We start from the raw sequence: 20,081 nt of genomic DNA on the forward strand, positions 1-20,081 counted from the left end.
TATTTTTTAGGGAAATTCACCCCTAACCTCACCTCTCATACCACGGCTCTCAGGATTGTGGTCAGGAAGACGACAGACTTCCAATGGCTCCCTGTCCACAAGCGCGAATGGAGAGAACTCGAGGCAAAACTGACCACGGCCCCGGTCTTAGCTTTCTATGATCCAGCAAATTTCGACCGATGCCAGTCAATCCGGCATTGGGGCAGTGCTCGTTCAACGTGATGAGGCCTCATCATGGGCCCCCATTGCATATGCGTCACGTGCGATGACCCCCACGGAGCAGCGCTACACGCAGATAGAAAAGGAGTGCCTGGGCTTTCTGACCGGTGTTAAGTTTCACGATTATGTCTACGGACTTCCTCAATTCACCGTCGAGACCATTGCCCGCAGGTCAATATAATATAGAAAGACTTGAACGACATAACTCCTCGCCTCCAGCGTATTCTTCTCAAGCTCCGGCGATACGACTTCCAGCTGGTATACACCCCAGACAAGGACCTCATCATTGCGGACGCTCTCTCCAGGGCAGTCAACACTCCATGTGACCCAGCGGGATTTGTCTGCCAGGTTGACGCCCATGTGGCATTCGCGGCCTCCAATCTACCTGCCTCGGATGACCGCCTGGTCCAAATTCACCGCGAGACGGCGGCTGACCCCTTGCTACAGCACGTCATGCGCCACCTAACGGACAGGTGGCTCAAGGGCCAATGCCCTCAGTTCTATAATGTCAGAGATGATCTGGCGGTGGTAGACGGGGTTCTTCTAAAACTGGACCGCATTGTCACCCGCATTGCATGCGCCAGCTTGTCCTGGAACAACTACACAAGGGCCACCTTGGCGTGGAAAAGTGCCGCCAACGGGCTCAAGAGGCAGTGTACTGGCCGGCATTAATGAGGATATAGCCAACACAGTGCTCAACTGCCCCACTTGTCGGCACTTCCAGACGGCCCAACCACGTGAGACCCTGCAGCCCCATGAGTTGGCCACATCACCATGGACCAAGGTGGGCATCGACCTGTTCCACGCGCTGGGTACAGACTATGTCCTGATCGTGGACTACTTTTCGAAATACCCGGAGGTGATACGGTTGCACAACCTCACCTCGTCTGCAGTCATTCGTGCATGTAAAGAAACCTTTGCTCAACACGGCATCCCGCTCACGGTTATGTCGGACAATGGCCCCTGCTTCGTCAGCCAAGAATGGTCCAACTTTGCCAGGCGGTACAATTTTGCCCATGTGACATCCAGTCCCCTGTACCCCCAATCCAACGGCAAAGCGGAGAAGAAAGTAACCGAAGAAAGTCAAACGGCTCCTATGCAAGGCTGCCGATGCTGGGTCTGATTTCTACCTTGCCTTGCTGGCCTATCGCTCCGTCCCACTGTCCACTGGCCCGTCGCCAGCCCAGTTACTCATGAGTCACACCCGGAGGACAACGGTGCCATCCATCCACGTCCCAGACCTCGACCATGTTCCGGTCCTTCGCTGGATGCAGCTGTCTCGTGCACAGCACAAGGCGGCTCATGACTCCCGTGCAGCTCATCTCCCTGCTCTGGCTCCAGATGACAATGTCCGCGTCCATCTTCCGGATGGTGGCTGGTCTGCAACCGCTGTTGTCCTTCAGCAGGTGGCCCCCCCTCGTTCCTGGTTAGTCTACCGGATGGCTCTATTCTGCGCCGCAATCGACGCGCCCTTCGTCTCGTTCCACGCTCGCCACGTGATTCTCCAGTGTCGCCTCGTCCTCCTGCCGACCCTGCCATGGACTATGATCCCTGTCACTCTGCCTCCCTCTGACTTTGACGCAGTCCAGCCCGCTCCTGAACCGGCAGCTCTCGACCCACCCTTGAGGCGGTCAACCAAAATTCGTCGCCCACCTCAAGAGACTAAATGTTTGAACTTTTCGAATTTATGGACTCTCTGAATTGTTTTGTTTGATCGTTTCCCTGGTTTGTATATAGTGTTGATCTGGTTACTCTTGTTGCATACTGCTTCTCTGCACCAGGCACCTTCACATGTAAATAGCTTAGTTCTCATGTACGTAGTCCTGTAAATATGTCTTCGCACCCCACACGTAGTTAGGAACATTCTCACCACACATTATTTATTGCCACACACATTTATAAAAGGGGGTGGGGGATGTCATAATATACACCAATATATCATGGTGCAGACACACACACTGATGGACACACAGCAAGACCAATCAACACACACAACACCGCAGCCAATCACCAGTTAGAGCACACTCACTATAAAGACAGGGGGCATCAGAGTTCCCGCTCATTCAGGATGCAGCCTCTCAGAAGGACAGTGCTTACAACTTACAGCACAGATCTTCACCATGTGCTGAGTGCTTAGACTGGTTAGGACAGGCATAGGTCTTTAGTTTAATCTAACATCATGTTAACCCACAGTGAAAGTATGTTCAACAGTTTCTAACTTAATAAAATAGTTATTAAGTGTGGGTGGCCTGTATGTGTTCCACGGATCCAGAGCACCCAACACATCATCCCCGTCAAAGGGGAAAGCAGCCAATGGTCACCTGGGACTATGGTGACTTGACCTTTACCTATTCTATGGGCTGGCTACATACAAATGTCTAATACATGGACCCACAATTCCTCTGTTGCAGCAGAGATATTCATGTATTAATTTTATACTGGTCAATATTTCCACGAGAATAGTGATGCTCAACCATCATTAATCATCATCCAGATAAAAATGGCTAATGCCTTGCAATCATTTACTGCCGCAATCATAGATTATCATAGAATTTACAGTGCAGAAGGAGGCCATTCAACCTATAGAGTCTGCACCGGCTCTTGGAAAGAGCACCCTACCCAAGGTCCACACCTCCACCCTATCCCCATAACCCAGTAACCCCACCCAACACTAAGGGCAATTTTGGACACTAGGGGCAATTTAGCATGGTCAATCCACCTAACCAGCACGTCTTTGTACTGTGGGAGGAAACAGGAGCACCCGGAGGAAACCCACGCACACACGGGGAGGATGTGCAGACGCCGCACAGACAGTGACCCAAGCCAGGAACCGAACCTGGGACCCTGGCGCTTTGAAGCAATTGTGCTATCCACAATGCTACCGTGCTGCCCCTGCCAATCATACTAGGTTTGGCTGAAGGTGGTGTTTCTGGATGAATGAAAAGAAAGCTGCACAAAGGTTAAGGTCTTTTTCCTCTCTCCATGGTTTCTCCCCATTATGTGCAAGGAGAACAACAACAAAATAAAATTGTGAGCAAGAATGGGCAAGAATTGTCAAATCAGATTACAGAAGTTGTTTGTTTGTCATTACCAGCTCTGGCAAAGTCTTTGTGCATGAAAGCAAGTTTCCAGTAAAAATCCATAATCATTAGATCATAAAAAGCATTGGTCATGTCGTCTGAACACATCGTCTTTGAAATAAGCTTGGTTCCAACAGCTTGATTACTGGCCACTTTTGATAAATAGCTGTTGAAAAGGGTGACCCTCGCTAAGGTAGCATTCCAGATTCCAGCGTGGATTATAGTCGGAGGACAGGCAGGTGCCAGACATGGCACATGAAATGCGACCCAAGGTGGAACAGCTGGCATCTTACACCTTCTCTGTGCTCAATGAGCCATAGAAGAGCAACAATTCTCATTTCTAAATGAGTGTCTGCCAGATCGGGGAAGTCAGTCAAGGGACTCTCAGTGCACTAATGTAATTTCACAAAACTAAACCACATCAAATAACCTCATTAAAGTATTGATGTTATTTTTTAAAGCAAAAAAAAAAAAAAAAATCCTAAACCCATTGTTCATTCCCAATACTGGATGTGGGGCTGCTTTTAACGTTGTGAACTAGCACCCATTAATCCCTCTGCTCCACAATGCCAAGTCATCAACTCTGCTGAAAGTCACTGACCCGAATCATTAGCAATGTTTCTCTCTCCACAGATGCTGCCAGACAACATCCTGCTGTCTTGACGGATAGTAATCAGGAGCAGGAACCAGAAATGACTTTCCCCAAAACCTAGGGCACGCATGTCAATAATACCATTCCCATTGCTGCCCAGCTGATCAATGACATTGGATAGATCAAAATTAGGGCCTTCTAGTCATTATAGCTCAGCAACTCTGTTCTTCATCAAATGAGCAATTGGGAGATCCTTCAATTTCCAAGATATGGAGTCAGCTTCACTTTTTTGAACGTTTTCTGAAGGAAACTCCAACTGAACCATGACGAAGGCAGTGGAGTTATTGGAGGTGTGGTGGAGAGATAGAGCTGTCTCGTCAGTTTATATAATAGACCTATACAATGGGCGCGATTCAACTCATTAGGAACAAAGTCCCATAGTGAGCTTGTTTGGCCACATGTTTAGGGTTAGCTCGCAGCGCAACTTTTCTTGTATAAGGGGCCTCAGCAGGAATGCACAGCCAAAGGCCACACATAGCCCCGTTTTGTGCACTGAGGAGTTCCACTTGCCGGAGCTCCCCAGTGTAGTAAGATATCAGAACCCCATTTTTAAATGGCGCCCTGATCTCCAAGGCCCCCAAAGTGACCACTGACCCCACTGCCACTATGGGAGGTTCCCCAGCCCCCTCCTCCACACCAAAAACACCCACGCAGGGCACCCCAGCCTGGACATGTGGCACGCAAAAAAAGTGCCAGCTTGGCACCCTGAAAGTGCCCCATTGGCACCAGCAGTGCCAAGGTATGTGCAGTATAAAATGAGCCACATTATTATGAAGTGTTTTTATTGTGGGTATAATATTCATTATTTTGCTAATAACTGGATCCAAAGGGCATGCAGCTGGGAACCTCCGATCCCCTGGGAGACTCCTAAAAGTGCCATTCCGTTTGGTCCCCGTTTGTGGTGACCAGTGCTGAACGGCACTCACCCGATATCTCAAAAGGTGAAGAGGATAAATCCCAAAGCTTCAGGGCAATCTGTTTATATACAGATCTGCACATTAAAGTAAGGCTAGCAGTCTTGCGTTAATATGCATATTTGCCGAAACGTGATCCCACCTACAATGGGCAGGATTTAGAACATCAAACATACAGTGCAGAAGGAGGCCATTCAGCCCATCAATCTGCACCGACCCACTTAAGCCCTCACTTCCACCCTATCCCAATAACCCCTCCTAACCTTTTTGGTCACTAAGGGCAATTTATCATGGGCAATCCATCTATCCTGCACATCTTTGGACTGTGGGAGGAAACTGGAGCACCCGGAGGAAACCCACCCAGACACAGAGAGAAAGTGCAGACTCCGCACAGACAGTGACCCAGCGTGGAATCGAACCTGGGACCCTGGCACTGAGAAGCCACAGTGCTATCGTGCTGCCCATATTACATTGCAATGTCTCACAAAATCACGTTAGATGTCACGACGCATTGAGATCCGGGTAGATCCCGGGAGCGGATCTCCCAGCTTTTATCGGGCATGCTGCGCCACGGCGAGCAGACTTTCAGGTGCAGTGTAGCAATTGGATCATGCCCAACAGGTTTTGCATCCATAATTTCCCTCCATTTCAAGCCCAGTAATCATCCCATTCCCTTGTGCACGGGAGAAGATACAAAATCAGACAGTGACGCCAACTCAACACCACAGTGTACACTGAAATAATGAACAATGAGCTGCAGAACGTACTTGCTACAGAATTACTCTAACCCATGGACAACGGAAAACAAGATTGGAACAGATCTTTGATCACAACAGTTCAAGGACAGGAAATGGAAAATGTTTTCACATGTTGTTCACAACATCTGCATCTTTAGCAAGAAACATTTGTTACAGATCAGAACTTGGTTATTTATTCAACAGAACTTTCTGATCCAGTTATAAGCAAAATAACTAATATTATACCCACATTAAAAACACTTCATAATAACATGGCTCATTTTATATTGCACAGCAAAATATATTTTGACAACACAATCCTAGGTCAGGTCAAAAATTTACTTTGTTCTGAATGATAATTTCATGTGATCGTAGCGAAGCTGTTGATATCAATTTCAAAAGGCCCACATTTTAGAAAATTATAGAATACGAACTATCAAGAGCACCATTACAAACTCCGAAATATTGCTAGGTTAGAATTAGGCTGTCTAGTCTCTACTCTGGCGGCAGTATCAGTCATGTACCCAAGTTGCCACAGTCACATAATATTTGTTAGGGCTTCGAAATGTAGCCAGTCTGATTGGCACAGCTGCTTTTCTGTCGTCATGTGACCATGTTATGCAGTTGCGTCTGGAGGCAGATATTTTAGGGTAGTTCAATAAAGTCTCTCATGGAGACAAGACATGGAAGACGATGGTGGTCCTTCGACTTGAAACATGGTGTATAGAAGTGGAAAACAAATAACGTTTTTGAACACTGGAAGCACTGAGAATGCAAGAACACAAAAGGCTCAGATCTGTGAAAAAGTGGCTTAAAGAACGGACAAATACAAAGCTGCAAGTACTGAGCGAGTAAAAAATGGCTGCATTAATCTTCCCATCCTATCTCCACTAACATTGCCAGTGATATGTGGCAAAACTGGCAATTTCTGCCTACTTAAAATGGGGGAATTCCGCCCATAGTTTTGCCATTGTGAGACTACGTCCTGTGGTGAGGGCGAGAACAGACTGTTTCCCCCTGCAGAGGTTGGCAGGAAACCACACCAAATCTTTCAGCCCCAACCTCTTAATTATATACCCGGGTGTTTTAAACTGTATTCAGTGGCAGGGCAAGCTTGAAAGGCGTATTGCCCGCAGTTGTGTCCAGGTGCCAGATCAAAAACATCACTGACCCACCATTGAAGAAAGATGGTGGACCTCCTGAGAATTACCTTTTCACTTCAGTAGCAAATTAATTATCTAATCACTGCAGAATATTATTCTGACTACTGAGAGTTAGATCAACTGATTTCAGCGATGACAAACATAATAGGAGGCATGGATGCCCACTTCAGTCGCTAGGCATTCCAAACATTATGATGAGTGAGAATGGCCCTCCGTTCACATGTGAAGAATTCAGCCAATTCACAAAGGATTGGGAAATTCAGCACTACACAATCTTCGCAGTATCACCAATTGAATGAAATGGTAGCAAAGATCGTCAAAGGATTCATCAAGGGAGTGAGCAAATCAAGCACAGATGTATACAAGGCAATCCTTACAAACTACTCTTCCAAAAGCAAAAAAAGCGACGGAAACAAGAAACAGTAACAGGTGTGAGTGAGACCATCAAGATGAAATGACAGATAGCCAAATTGCAGTTTGAAAGGACAGCCAAACTATTACCAGCGCTTACCATCAGAATGCCAGTAATGCTCTCAGCAGGTGTCAGTCAACTTGGAAACTTGGCACATGCATAGAGGAATTGTCACCTTGATCATACATAGTGGAAGTGAACAACAAAATATACCAGTGCAACTGCAGGTATATCCAAACAACTAGCAAAGCTGTTCCTCCAAAGCAATTGGGTGGTCAGGGAGAAGAGATCTCACCAGCTGTACGGAGTGCAGAATTATCATCGATCCCAGTGGTCCACAAGTTCCCAAAAACTGCAAAGGAACAGTTACCAAGACAAGGGCCATAGGAACAACACTCGCTGGACAACCAAAATCACGCAGTCGAACAGCCAATGTCAACATGCATGTGTTCCATTAAGAAACCTGCACAGTCTAAAGATGATGGGTGCAATGCATTTCAAAGGTTGACGAGCAGAACAAACCGTTGGTAATGCACGAGTATTAACTCAGTCGCACAGGATCATGCATGCAAATGTGTCTTTTGTTCGCCAGTAAAAAGGGGATTTTTGTATCTTTTGTTGAATATGAAAAGGAAGATGTTTGGGTTTAGAAAGGTAATCCATCTGCTCGTCACGTGACTATGGAAAGCCAGATGTGTCAATGCCATGAAGCTGCCTCTGGATGGAGACACCTCAAGGCAGTTTCTCTCCCTGAGAAAAGACACTAAAGACTTGTCCTACTTGAAACAATATTGATTAAACGCATGGGATATCAAGTTACCAGAGTTCCATCACACATTCACATGAATCATGATTGTTACAGCACAGGAGGAAGCCATATAGAAATGTATTTTTAACTAAACCGGAGTGCCAGCTGCAAACCTGAGGAAGTAACTGGATGCTCACTAGTAGGTAGACTTAAGAAGCTGTCATTACGCAAGTCGCATGCTTTTGATTATAATAACTTAACATTCGCTGCTTGTATCACACAAAGTAACCATTGCTGGCCGCTCATCATCAGAAAGCTTCTCTGGTTAATATAAAAATGTCATGGCAGGTTGGAATTCAGCACCTTTCACTTGCTGAAATCCTACCATTCCAAAAGGCATGAGCTGAATTATTATTGGGGAGCTGCCACATAGTCAGGCCAGACCTCAGCAGCTACATACAATAGAAATGCAGTGGCATAAGGACATCGAGCAGGATGGATATGCATTTCAAGGAGGTGCTTCCCTCCTGTTGACCAGAAAACATGATTGGCTACAATTAGACACTATTGTCACATGCAGTAGGTATTCTATAATACCTGCACAGCTGTTTTGTTGCATTCCTGGCCTGTATACATTTTGCAATTTGAAAGTTCTAAATGCACTGTACTTGCACATTAGCTCACACATGCACAACTATTTTTAAATCACAATTGTACATTTTTGTGAGGGCCACGAAGAATCCAGCAAGAGTTGAAGGATAGAAAGAAATAACATTTATTTACAATAACATATATATCCACAACAGCAGCAGCAACTGCCTTGCTGCTCACTCCTCTATAGCTGGTTCCAAACTGGCCAGCTGTATTTATGCAGGGTATCTGCTATTGATTTCTCTGCCCCCCTCATTGGGGAAGCTCATACTCCCAAAGGATTGTGGGATTGCCATTAGTCCCCGGTCAATGGTAAGCAGACAGGTTATAACATACATTTAAAAAAAAAAACTATTTTCAAAAAAATATATGTCGCAATAATGTTAAGGATGCTCTGAAATCTGCCTCTAACTGAAATGGAAAAGAATTTCAATCAGTCTCAAGAAATAGGAACGAGTAAACCAATCGGGGAGATAATGCTGTTTCTCCCAATCAATTAATTATGGGTAATCTATATATCACTTGATTTGACCTGCTGTTGCTCTATATCCCGCCACGTCTTTACCTAAAGAAAATGGAAATTGTTCCAATACAAATAGGACATGAAACAGGCTGTCACTCAATCTGCACCCGAATACTTTTTAGTAAATTCAATAGCCAGGAAAAATTAAATTGGCTCCAAAACAATGGTTCAGAGGAAGAATCTGTTTTGTTAGCCATCAGAATATGTTGACACTACGGTACACTGCATTTTCAATCACAACATTTAAAGAGTAAAACCTTTTTGGTTTACGAATGTGAATGATAAGACACTGCACCAAATGACAGTGCTCCATGAACTTGGTGCTTGGCTTTCATTAGCTCTGCAAAACATTCACATTCTATTACTAAGAAATCTTTATGCTATGATTCCGAGCTGGATCAATGCTAAAGTGAAAGATCCTCATTAATTATGCCTAGTGGCTTAGTTCCTTTTTAAAATACCTACCAATATTTTTTTTTTAAAGGAACAAGCATCATAAAATCATGTCACTGATTTAAATTGGCGTATACTTCGCATACGGAATGCTCTCACCTTCCTGATTAGCAATCATGCAACATGTTCGGACAGATATTAAGAGTGTGATCAAAGTTGCACGGCTGACCATCAAGCTGAGCACACCATCAGCTCTTCATATTGTCAGGAATTAAATTGCAGGAAAACAGGTGGATCGACACAGTTCTCAACAATGGGTCAACTGCCCATTCATTCAATTGCGCGTTATTCAGGTTCCATCATACTGTAGACTGGGGATAGGTTTCCGCTACCAGATACAGTCCATGCCTTTCATAACATTACAATTATCACCACACCTCAATTCTTCTTCCTGATCTTTTGTAGTATAGACATGCACATGATCCCTTAAGTTACCGATACGGTCTTACATATATCCATGTAGCATATAATATTTATTATACTAAAAGGTTGGGTTTTTTTTTTAAATGTAGATTCTTCCTTAAACTATGCTCATCTAATCAGAAACATGCCCGGTGCGAGCTGGGGGCAAGGGGAGAGAGAGCGACAGAGAGAGAGAGCCTGCTCCTGGGCCTGGCCAATTTGGCCATTAATAGGTCCAAGTAGCAGGTGGTCAAGGGGATTGTCCAACCCAACTGTCTGCTCCTGAACCGCACCACATTCACAGCAGGGTGGCGCTGGAGAGGGAGCATGCGGTGTCCATTGGCCAGCTTCAAGCCTTCCATGACCAGTGGGCTCCATGGGGGCTGGGGAAATATATTTTAGCTTAATTAAGTGTCCTTTGAGGTTTTGTTTTAGTTACAGTGCCCCATCAGGCACGTGTCACTCCCCTCGCTTTTGTTTAATTAAGAGCATCATCAGAAGCATTAACGTTTCAGCCAATTGCAACATAAAGCTCAGTTTAGTTAGGAATTTTAAATCATGATTTATAATCAGTGATCACATTATGAAGCCAATTGGTAGTTTGCAAAGAATGCAGCAACATGATTACCTCAAAGCATTAGACTACATATAGGAAGAAAGGTTTTCAGAATAATGCGAGGATCATGAATAAATCTGATCCTTTCACAATGGGAAGGATGTTGACGTGGGGGAGGTAAGGATACACGTCCCCATTCCATAGCATATAATAATCTAATAATCTTCCTTATTGCCACAAGTAGGCTGACATGAACACTGCAATGAAGTTACTGTGAAAATCCCCTACCGTCGTCACATTCCGGCACCTGTTTGGGTACACGGAAGGAATATTCAGATATCCAAATTACTTAACAGCACATCTTTCAGGGCTGGTGGGAGGAAATCAGAACACCTGGAGGAAACCCACGCAGACATGGGGAGAACGTGCAGACTCCGCACAGAGTGATCCAAGCCAGGAATCGAACCTGGGACCCTGGTGCTGGGAGGCAACAGAGCTAACCACTGTGCTGCCGTGCCGCCCCCCCCCCCCCCCCCCCCCACTGCCATTTTTATGACAGTGAGCTGCATGGCATGTGAGCATCCTGATATGGAGAGGCGTCACAGTTTTTTAATATTTAAAAATCGGGTTCCCAGGGCAATTGAGAACGCAACTTAAATTTAAAGGGTGCCAGGTGTAGCCACCTGAATTGGTCAAGTCCCGATTTAAAATGGCGAATGGCAAAGGCTGAAGGGAAATTCAGCCAACACAGGCAGAAACCAGCAGGTGCAGGTTTGCTGTGTATCTAACTCTGCAAAAGCCCAGACAGCATTGATACCAGTGACCATCAGCATAATAATGTCGCAGCCATCTACATACTAATGAGCAATCTCCGGGAACAATAGCAACATTTGGGACACACAAAACTAAGCCAGACTCACCGGCGCCAGCAGGAGCCAACACAAAAGAGGTTAACGAACACCTCAAGACCGCCCATCGATCAGGGAGCCGCTCCAGTATTGGAGAAATCGAACCAAGCGATTGGAACAAAGTTCAATCACCTAGAACCAGGTACAGGGCCCGCCCCAAAAGGCGGGAAGCCCCTGGGGACTATAAGAGTTAAGCCCCAAGTTCAAATTGCTCTCTTCTTCATGCCCGGGTCACCCAGCAACACGAACCAACATTGACCGTGACCAGCGCAGTGACCGCCGAAAGCCCGCAAGTCTTAGAGATTGGCGCTCCCAGCTACCAATCCGTACCAACTTCGAATCCCGCAGACTCAGAACCCGAACGAAAGGCCATTTGTTCCCCTGACCTGGTGGGCCTGTCCGAGGTTAAGTATAGGCCTGTTAGTTGTAGAAGTAGCTTAGACATAGAATTTGTGCATGAGTAGCGATTACTGTGTATAAGCTACTTCTACAACTAACAGGCCTATACTTAACTTCGGACTGGCCCACCAGGTCAGGGGAACAAATGGCCTTTCGTTCGGGTTCTGAGTCTGCGAGATTCGAAGTTGGTACAGATTGGTAGGTAGGAAAGCCTATCTCGTAGCGAGTGTTGAATTAAGACTTACGGGCTTTCGGTGGTCACTGCACTGGTCACGGTCAACGTTGGTTCGTGTTGCGCTGGGTGATCCGGGCAGGAAGAAGAGAGCGATTTGAACTTGGGGCTTAACTCTTATAGTCCCGTGGGGCTTCCCGCCTTTCGGGGCGGACCCTGTACCTGGTTCTAGGTGATTGGACTTCGTTCCAATCGCTTGGTTCGATTTCTCCAATACTGGAGCGGTTCCCTGATCGATGGGCGGTCTGGAGGTGTTCGTTAACCTCTTTTGTGTTGGCTCCTGCTGACGCCGGGGAGTCTGGCTTAGTGTTGTGTGTCCCAAATGTTGCTATTGTTCCCGGGGATTGCTCATTAGTATGGAGTTGGCTGCTACATTATTATGCTGATGGTCGCTGGTATCGATGCTGTCTGGGCTTTTGCAGAGTTAAATACACAGCAAACCTGCACCTGCTGGTTTCTGCCTGTGTTGGCTGAATTTCCCTTCAGCCTTTGCCGTTCGCCATTTTAAATTCGGACTTGGCCAATTCAGGTGGCTACACTGGTGAGTTTCCCAGGGTCAAGAAATCTGTCAGCAAAATGAATGTAGAAACAGACACTCACCAAACCTCACTCACCCCCATCAAGCACCAATCTTTACTCCCTTGTCTCATGACTACCTGTGGCTCTGATAAACACCACACTGCCCCACCCCCACGCATTCCCGCCAAAACCTTATCTTTTCTGATTACGGCCTCAAACAGACTGTGACAGTGGCATCCGATCACTGGCTTTCCCACTTGGTTGGCCAGCTTCCAAGGAGGAAATGGAATTTTTAAGAAATTATCACAAAGTCTTGTTGTTCAATTCAATATAACCTCCTAGCCAACAATATCTTTATTCGCACTGATCCAATCTTGCCACAAAACATCACATAATCACGAATAGAATTGTCCTGAGATGATCTACGAGAGAAGAGGTGACAAATCTGATTATATATTCTAACCCCCTCAGGATACTAAACAATAAAAGACTGGCTGAATCCCAAAATACATCATACAGTTGGTTACAAAAGCTCTACACAATTCCATTTTAAATGAATCAAAAATCAATTAATTTGTTTGGAAGCCTGGACAGTCATATTTCTGGCAGGAATAGATAGAATCGGTTAAAATGATTTTCCAAACTTTGAAAATTCGATTTTAGAACAGGAAAGGCTTTAATCTGACAAAATATTCAACCTTAGAATAAATTGGAAAAAACTTTTGACTCTCAACGACAGTATTATTATCTCAGTGGGATTGGATTACCTCAGTGGGGTGTTTTGAACTGGTTCATTCTCCTAAAGAGCCAGGAGAAAAGTGGTCCCAAAAAAGGGAAATGTGAAACGTGACCTGGGTGTCCTCATACACCAGCTGCTAAAAGTAAGCCTGGCGGTGCAGCAGGCAGTAAAGAAGGCAAATGGTATGTTGCCTTGATAATGAGAGAATCAGTACAGGAGCAGGGATGTCTTGATGCAAATTATGCAGGGCTTTGGTGAGAGCAGACTTGGAATATTGTGTGCAGTTTTGGACTCCGTATTTGAGGAAGCACGTTCTTGCTGTCGAGGGAGTGCAGCGAAGGTTTACCAGACTAATTCCTGGGATTACAGTACTTTTGTACGAGGAGAGATCGAGTCAATTAGGGCTACATGGAGTTTAGAAGAATGGAAGGTGGGGACATCTGAGAAACATTTGGGGGCAGCATGATAGCATAGTGGTTAGCACCATGGTTTCACAGCACCAGGGTCCCAGGTTCGATTCCCGGCTTGGGTCACTGTCTGTGCAGAGTCTGCACGTTCTCCCCGTGTCTGCTTGGGTTTCCTCCGGGTGCTCTGGTTTCCTCCCACAGTCCAAAGGTGTGCAGGTTAGGTGGATTGGCCATGATAAATTGCCCTTAGGTTAGATGCAGGGTTACACAGATAGGGTGGAGGCGTGGGCTTAACGAGGGTGCTCTTTCCAAGAGCCGGTGCAGACTCGATGGGCCGAATGGCGTCCCCCTGCACTGTAAATTCTATGAGAAACCTATAAAATTCTAACAGGTTGCAGGGTAGGTGGATTGGTTACACTAAATTACTCTTTAATTGAAAAAAAGAAAGAATTAGGTAATCTAAATTCATTTAAAAAAATAAAATTCTAACAGGACTAGACAGGGTAGATGCAGGATGTTCCGGGGGGGGGGGGGGGGGGGGGGGGGGGGTGTGTAGAACCAGGGGTCACTGTGTGAGGATATGGGATAGACCATTTAGGACAGAGGGGAGGAGAAATTTCTCCACCCAGAGAGTGGTGAGCCTGTGGAATTTGCTTCCCCAGGAAGTAGTTGAGGCCAAAACATTGTATGTTTTCAAGAAGGAATTAGATAGATATAGCTCTTGGGGGTAAAGGGATCAAAGGATATGGGGGGAGCGGTGGAGAAAAGTGGCAGGAACAGGTTACTGAGTTCGATGATCAGCCATGATTATAATGAATAGCAGAGCAGGCTTGCAGCATGCTAAGTGATGTTGAAAGTTTGTGTTGAATTCATGTGATGACCATTTAATTCAACAGATCAGGATTTTAAGTATCATTTCGCTTTCAACAGTTGTGTTTCATGATTCTTTGTAATGTTGAATCCCTCTGCCCTCAGACTGCATTTCTTATTAATTGTTATTCAATCATGGGGATGTGGGTGTTGCTTACTAGGCCAACATTTATTGCCCATCTCTAATTGCCCTTGGACTGAGTGGCTTGCTGGGCTATTTCAGAGGGCATTTTAAGTCAAACATGTTATACGTCTATGAAGCATTGTAGGTCTTTTACTACATTAGAGGCAATCCCCCACCCCCTTGAATCAGTCTGGGTTGATTCTGCAGCAGGTTGCCAACTCCAGCCTGATAAGGCTGCAATTATTTGCTCCCAAAAATGTAGCGGAAGCAATGAATCTCACTCACCAGTAACTGGTGTGTTTGTCAACAAATGTAGGTGTACAAGTATCAGATAACCCCCGATATTGGAAGCTGCCAGTTGCTATTCATTAATGCCGATGGGTTGTCAATTCTTCAACATACCCCACAAAACTGCTTTTGATATGTTTTTTGTCACTAAATGTCCATGACCATGCCAGTCCATTTCTTTTCCCATTATCCAAAGATAGTGCTTGATTGCTTTGACATATAATTATGTCAAAGCATGAAAAGACAGTGTTTCCTGAAATTACGTACACATTAGGGGACAACTTCAAAAATAAAACTCACATACTTAATGGCATATCCTGCAACATCTATCCTTTTGCATGATCTTGGCAGTGCAATATTCCCCACACTGGGCAGGTCTCATCTTCCACCTGACATAAACACAAGCAACTCATCCATATCTTGTAGCCCCTATACCTTGCATCAGGTTCCAGTCACTATTAGCCTTGTGCTTGCTCACCTACATTGTTCCATTCCCATTTTCAAATCTCTCCACAGCCTCACGCTCCCTATTTCTGTGACCTTCCCCAAACTTTACAACTCAAGAGATATCTCTGCTCTCCTCCCATTCTGTCCATAGCATAGCTTCATTTTCAGTTGCTCCACTGTAAATGGCTAAGCCGTGCCTTCGGATCTCGAGGTTGCAAGCTCAGGAATCCCATCTTTAAACCTCTCTCCCACCTTTAAGAAATTCCTTAACATCTACCTCTTTTAGGGAGCCCGGCGAACCATGTCCATATGTTTTGGTCATGCCCGGCACTGGAGGGGTTCTGGAGAGGAGTGGCGGGAGCAATATCTCAGGTGGTGAAAGTGCGGGTCAAGCCAAGCTGGGGGCTAGCAATATTTGGAGTAGTGGACGAACCGGGAGTGCAGGAGGCGAAAGAGGCCGGCATTCTGGCCTTTGCGTCCCTAGTAGCCCGGCTAAGGATCTTGCTAATGTGGAAGGAGGCAAAGCCCCCCAGCCTGGAGGCCTGGATAAATGATATGGCTGGGTTTATAAAGTTGGAGAGGATTAAGTTCGCCTCGAGAGGGTCTGCGCAGGGGTTTTACAGGCGGTGGCAACCGTTCCTAGACTATCTCGCGGAGCGTTAGAGGAAGGTCGGTCAGCAGCAGCAGCAACCTTTGGCAGGGGGGGGGGGGGGACACTTCCTGGGAGGGTGGATGAGCAAGAGATAACATGAAGGGTTGGGGAAACTGGCACGTACGGCTGAGGGCCAGTGTACAAAGCTGTGTAAATATATCATTTTGCCATGTATATATCTTGCTCTGCGCGATTTCTCGTGGTTTTTTTGTTACGGGGGGGGGGGGGGGTTATTGTTTGTAAGGGAGACAAATTGTGTTAAAAAACTTTAGTAAATATATATTTTTTTAAAAACATCTACCTCTTTGGCCAAGATTTTGGTCATCTGTCCTAATATACGTAACAATTTCAAATTTTACACGGTAGCATTGTGGATAGCACAATTGCTTCACAGCTCCAGGGTCCCAGGTTCGATTCCGGCTTGGGTCACTGTCTGTGCGGAGTTTGCACATCCTCCCCGTGTGTGCGTGGGTTTCCTCCGGGTGCTCCGGTTTCCTCCCACAGTCCAAAGATGTGCGGGTTAGGTGGATTGGCCATGATAAATTGCCCTTAGTGTTCAAAATTGCCCTTAGTGTTGGGTGGGGTTACTGGGTTATGGGGATCGGGTGGAGGTGTTGACCTTGGGTAGATGTGCTCTTTCCAAGAGCCGGTGCAGTCTCGATGGGCCGAATAGCCTCCTTCTGCACTGTAAATTCTATGTTAATCTATGTATGTTAATTACATTGTTAATAGAATGGAGATTGTCGATGGAGAAGCAAAGCGAAAATGACTAATGGTTCTGGTCTGATGACAAAACGTTGATAAATGTCTGAATGGCACACAAAATAGTTAACGAATATTTTAAGAATTTCAGAGAACCGCAGAATCTCCCTCATATTTGGGGAGGTGAAAATATATCAATTTTCAAAATTACATATTAACATCCGAACAGAACTATAGGAAAGATCAAGCCAAACCAAATATTAAGGCAATACTTATTTATTGGAAAATAATGTTTTCCAGCAAATAAAAATGTTTGATTATTTTTCTTCCTGTTTCCCTCAATTTCCAAACTGTGCTCTTGCCCCAGGTAAAAGTCTGGGGCTGGAGACCAGCTTATGCTGCCCTTTACACAACTGTTTCAAAGTGTGCAAGAGTACACTTTTTGTCAGGGGATCAATATTTACTTATTTGCGTAAAGGTAATGCCTCTATAGAATCATAGAATTTACAGTGCAGATGGAGGCCATTCGGCCCATCGAGTCTGCACCAGTCCCTGGAGAGTGCACCCTTTTGTACACTAAGGGGCAATTTAGCATGGCCAATCCACCTAACCCACAGAGCTTTGGACTGTGGGAGGAAGCCGGAGTACCTGGAGGAAACCCACACTGACACAGAGAGAAAGTGCAAACTCCACACAGTCACCCGAGGCTGGAATTGAACCTGGGACCCTGGAGCTGTGAGGCAGCAGTGCTAACCACCATGCCACCCTGCTGCCCCCTCTGGCGCATCATTTGCCCACAGCAACCCAGGTCCCAGCCACAGGCAATTGCAGTCCATCCACTCACTAATACTACTACCTTGGCATGCCATCATCCATCCGTGTCCAGTGCATTATTCAACACTTACATTTAACCCTTAACAATCAAATACGTTTGATGCTTCATTACCAGGAGTATTCTGTGTGATATCGCAGCTGTCGTTTTAGTGGAGATTTTACGGAGTTATGGGGCGGTATTCTCCGACCCCGTGCCGGGTTGGAGAATCGGCGGCGGGCTGCCCGAATCGCCCCAATGCCAGCACGCGATTCTCCACAGAGCGGAGAATCGGCACCATTGCGCCAGCATGGTTGGCGCAGCCACGGTCACGGGCAGCTCAATGTAGCCGGCCTGCCGATTCTCCGGCCTGGATGGGCCAAGTGGCTGTAAGAAAAGAGCCAGCGCCGTTCTACTCTGCTCTGGGCCAGCGGGTCCTCGGCATGTAAGGGTCGGGTGTCGGCCTTTGGGGTGGGCGAGGGGGGTCCGACCCCGGGGGGGGCTCCAATGTGGCCTGGCCCACGATCAGGGCCCAACAATCGGCTGGCCAGCCTCTGTGGCTGGGGGCCTCCTTTCCTACGTAGTCCTGCGCCATGTTGCGTTGGGGCCGGCGCATTGAAGGAGGCCACTGCGTATGCCCACGTTGGTGCCGATGCCACTGTGCATGTCCTTGTTGGCGCCGGCACAACTGCGCATGCGCCGATCCCACGGCGCACAGTTCACGACGGGATCTGCAGCTGGAGCAGCGCGAACCACTCCAGCACCATGCAGGCCCCCTGTAGGGACCAGAATTAGTCATGAGAGGGCCCGTTCACGCAGTCGTAAAACGCGACGGCGTTTACGACGGCGTGTACACTCTACCGCGGGATGGGAGAATCCCGCCCATGATATTCTTGCGCACGAGTATACGTAAAAAGCTACAGCTCCAAACTTAAATCCTCAATAAAGAATACCCTCATATTTCAACAAGGGGAACACAGCCGACTTGCTACATGAACCCCGTGTAGGTCTTCCAAAATATTTAGACGCGTTACAAAAAATCTAATTTATTTGCATTTTCACTTTGTACTAAGTATTGTTTTTCCAATTATTGCAATAGCCAAATGGGTTTTCTGTCAATTGAATAATTCATTCGTTCACACTTTTTAAAAAAATGTTCAGCCACAACAACAGTAAAAAGAAATCATAAATTTGTTATACATCCAAGAATAACATTCTTACCGAATGCAATCGCACAGCGCAAACTGAAGATAAAGGTTAGCAACCCAGACGAGAGCGCATCGCAAATCCCACCTCCAAAGTTAGACTAACTATTCCGTAGGCAATCCGAGAGAACAGACATACAAAGTTGATCTGAACAATTATTAAACTGGTGCAGGAAACGACTCGATTCGAGTGGCCATCAGCTGGCCGACAGCGGTCGTGCCCTATCTAAAGTGCCAACCTTCCCCCCACCCCTTCGGCAGCTCAAGTAAGTTTGCACCTCGGTGGGTGGTCAAGCGGCGACAATAAGTTGCAGGGTCCGTCCTCCACTTACTGAGTGAGTGAGTGGCGCTGCGCTCCGCCGCTTGCAGCAGGTTGTTGCGAGAGAGACAGAGAGGAGCAGCAGCAGCGCAAGTCCCGGACCAGCACTATTGTGATGTCACTGCACCCACAGCCCCGCCCACTTCTTCAGGTGCATCCTCCACAGCCCACGTCAATCAAACTAGAGGGGGGCGATGGCAATCGGCCGGGGGAGAGCTGGTGCAGCAGGTGAAGACGGCCTTGGGGGCGGGGCGAGCGCCGCCCACAAGAGGCCCGGTGGCAACGGTTGCTAGGGTCTGGTGGCTCAGGACGCTGGGGCGGCTAGGCCCAGGGCCGGGCTTGACGCTGTAAGATCCCTTCGAGGTTATGTTCACTTCGGCGCTGCATCACCCCCTTTCAGGAACTGCGTGTCTTTAAAACATTTATCCCACGGTTTTTTTTTTGTTTGATTTGGTTCAGGAAAAGATGCGCAAAAGAAGCACCGGTCGCTTTGGGTCTGCGCTCCAAGGGCAAAACAAAAAGTGAAAGTTGAAAATGTTTGAAATGCGCAGCGGTTTCCCCCGATTATCGCACAAGATACAAGCCGGTTCAAACTTTAGGTTTTTCATTTGCCACCACTTCTTTTCCCTTTATTTGTTTTCCTTGCGCCCCCACACATATTTAAATAGATGCAAACATGTACGATGAATGGGAAGCACAGCAGCATGAATCAATCATGCCCACAGTATTTACAAATTATGCAGCACAATGGCACACAATTATTTGCATAGCTTCTATCCTCTTTAGTAAAGGTCATGAGATTATAGTATTGCAGGTGGGTTACTGATAGGATGACAAGTACAACTCACATAACTTGTTGAAAAAAGATTGGGGGCAATTTAAGGGAATGCCCAAAAGAAGACTCTTAAAAAGCCTATTTTTAAACCGTAATATGTAAAACTAATTACAA

General features: G+C 46.4%; 1 protein-coding gene across 4 annotated transcripts in view; it reads right to left on the reverse strand.

The window, feature by feature from the left end:
* Positions 1-19,284, reverse strand: part of LOC140389625 (plastin-1-like) — a 194,578-nt gene extending 175,294 nt beyond the window's left edge. Inside the window, exon 1 of one of the 4 annotated variants that reach the window (XM_072473903.1) lies at positions 19,142-19,284. The gene's annotated coding sequence lies outside the window, so the exon portion shown is untranslated. Of the gene's footprint in view, positions 1-18,829; positions 19,068-19,091 lie in introns of those variants that run through there. The other 3 variants (XM_072473906.1, XM_072473905.1, XM_072473904.1) reach the window with 3 other exon arrangements.
* Between the last annotated feature and the right edge of the window lie 797 nt (positions 19,285-20,081).

The sequence above is a fragment of the Scyliorhinus torazame genome, chromosome 14 (assembly GCF_047496885.1).
Source record: "Scyliorhinus torazame isolate Kashiwa2021f chromosome 14, sScyTor2.1, whole genome shotgun sequence".
NCBI lineage: Eukaryota > Metazoa > Chordata > Chondrichthyes > Carcharhiniformes > Scyliorhinidae > Scyliorhinus > Scyliorhinus torazame.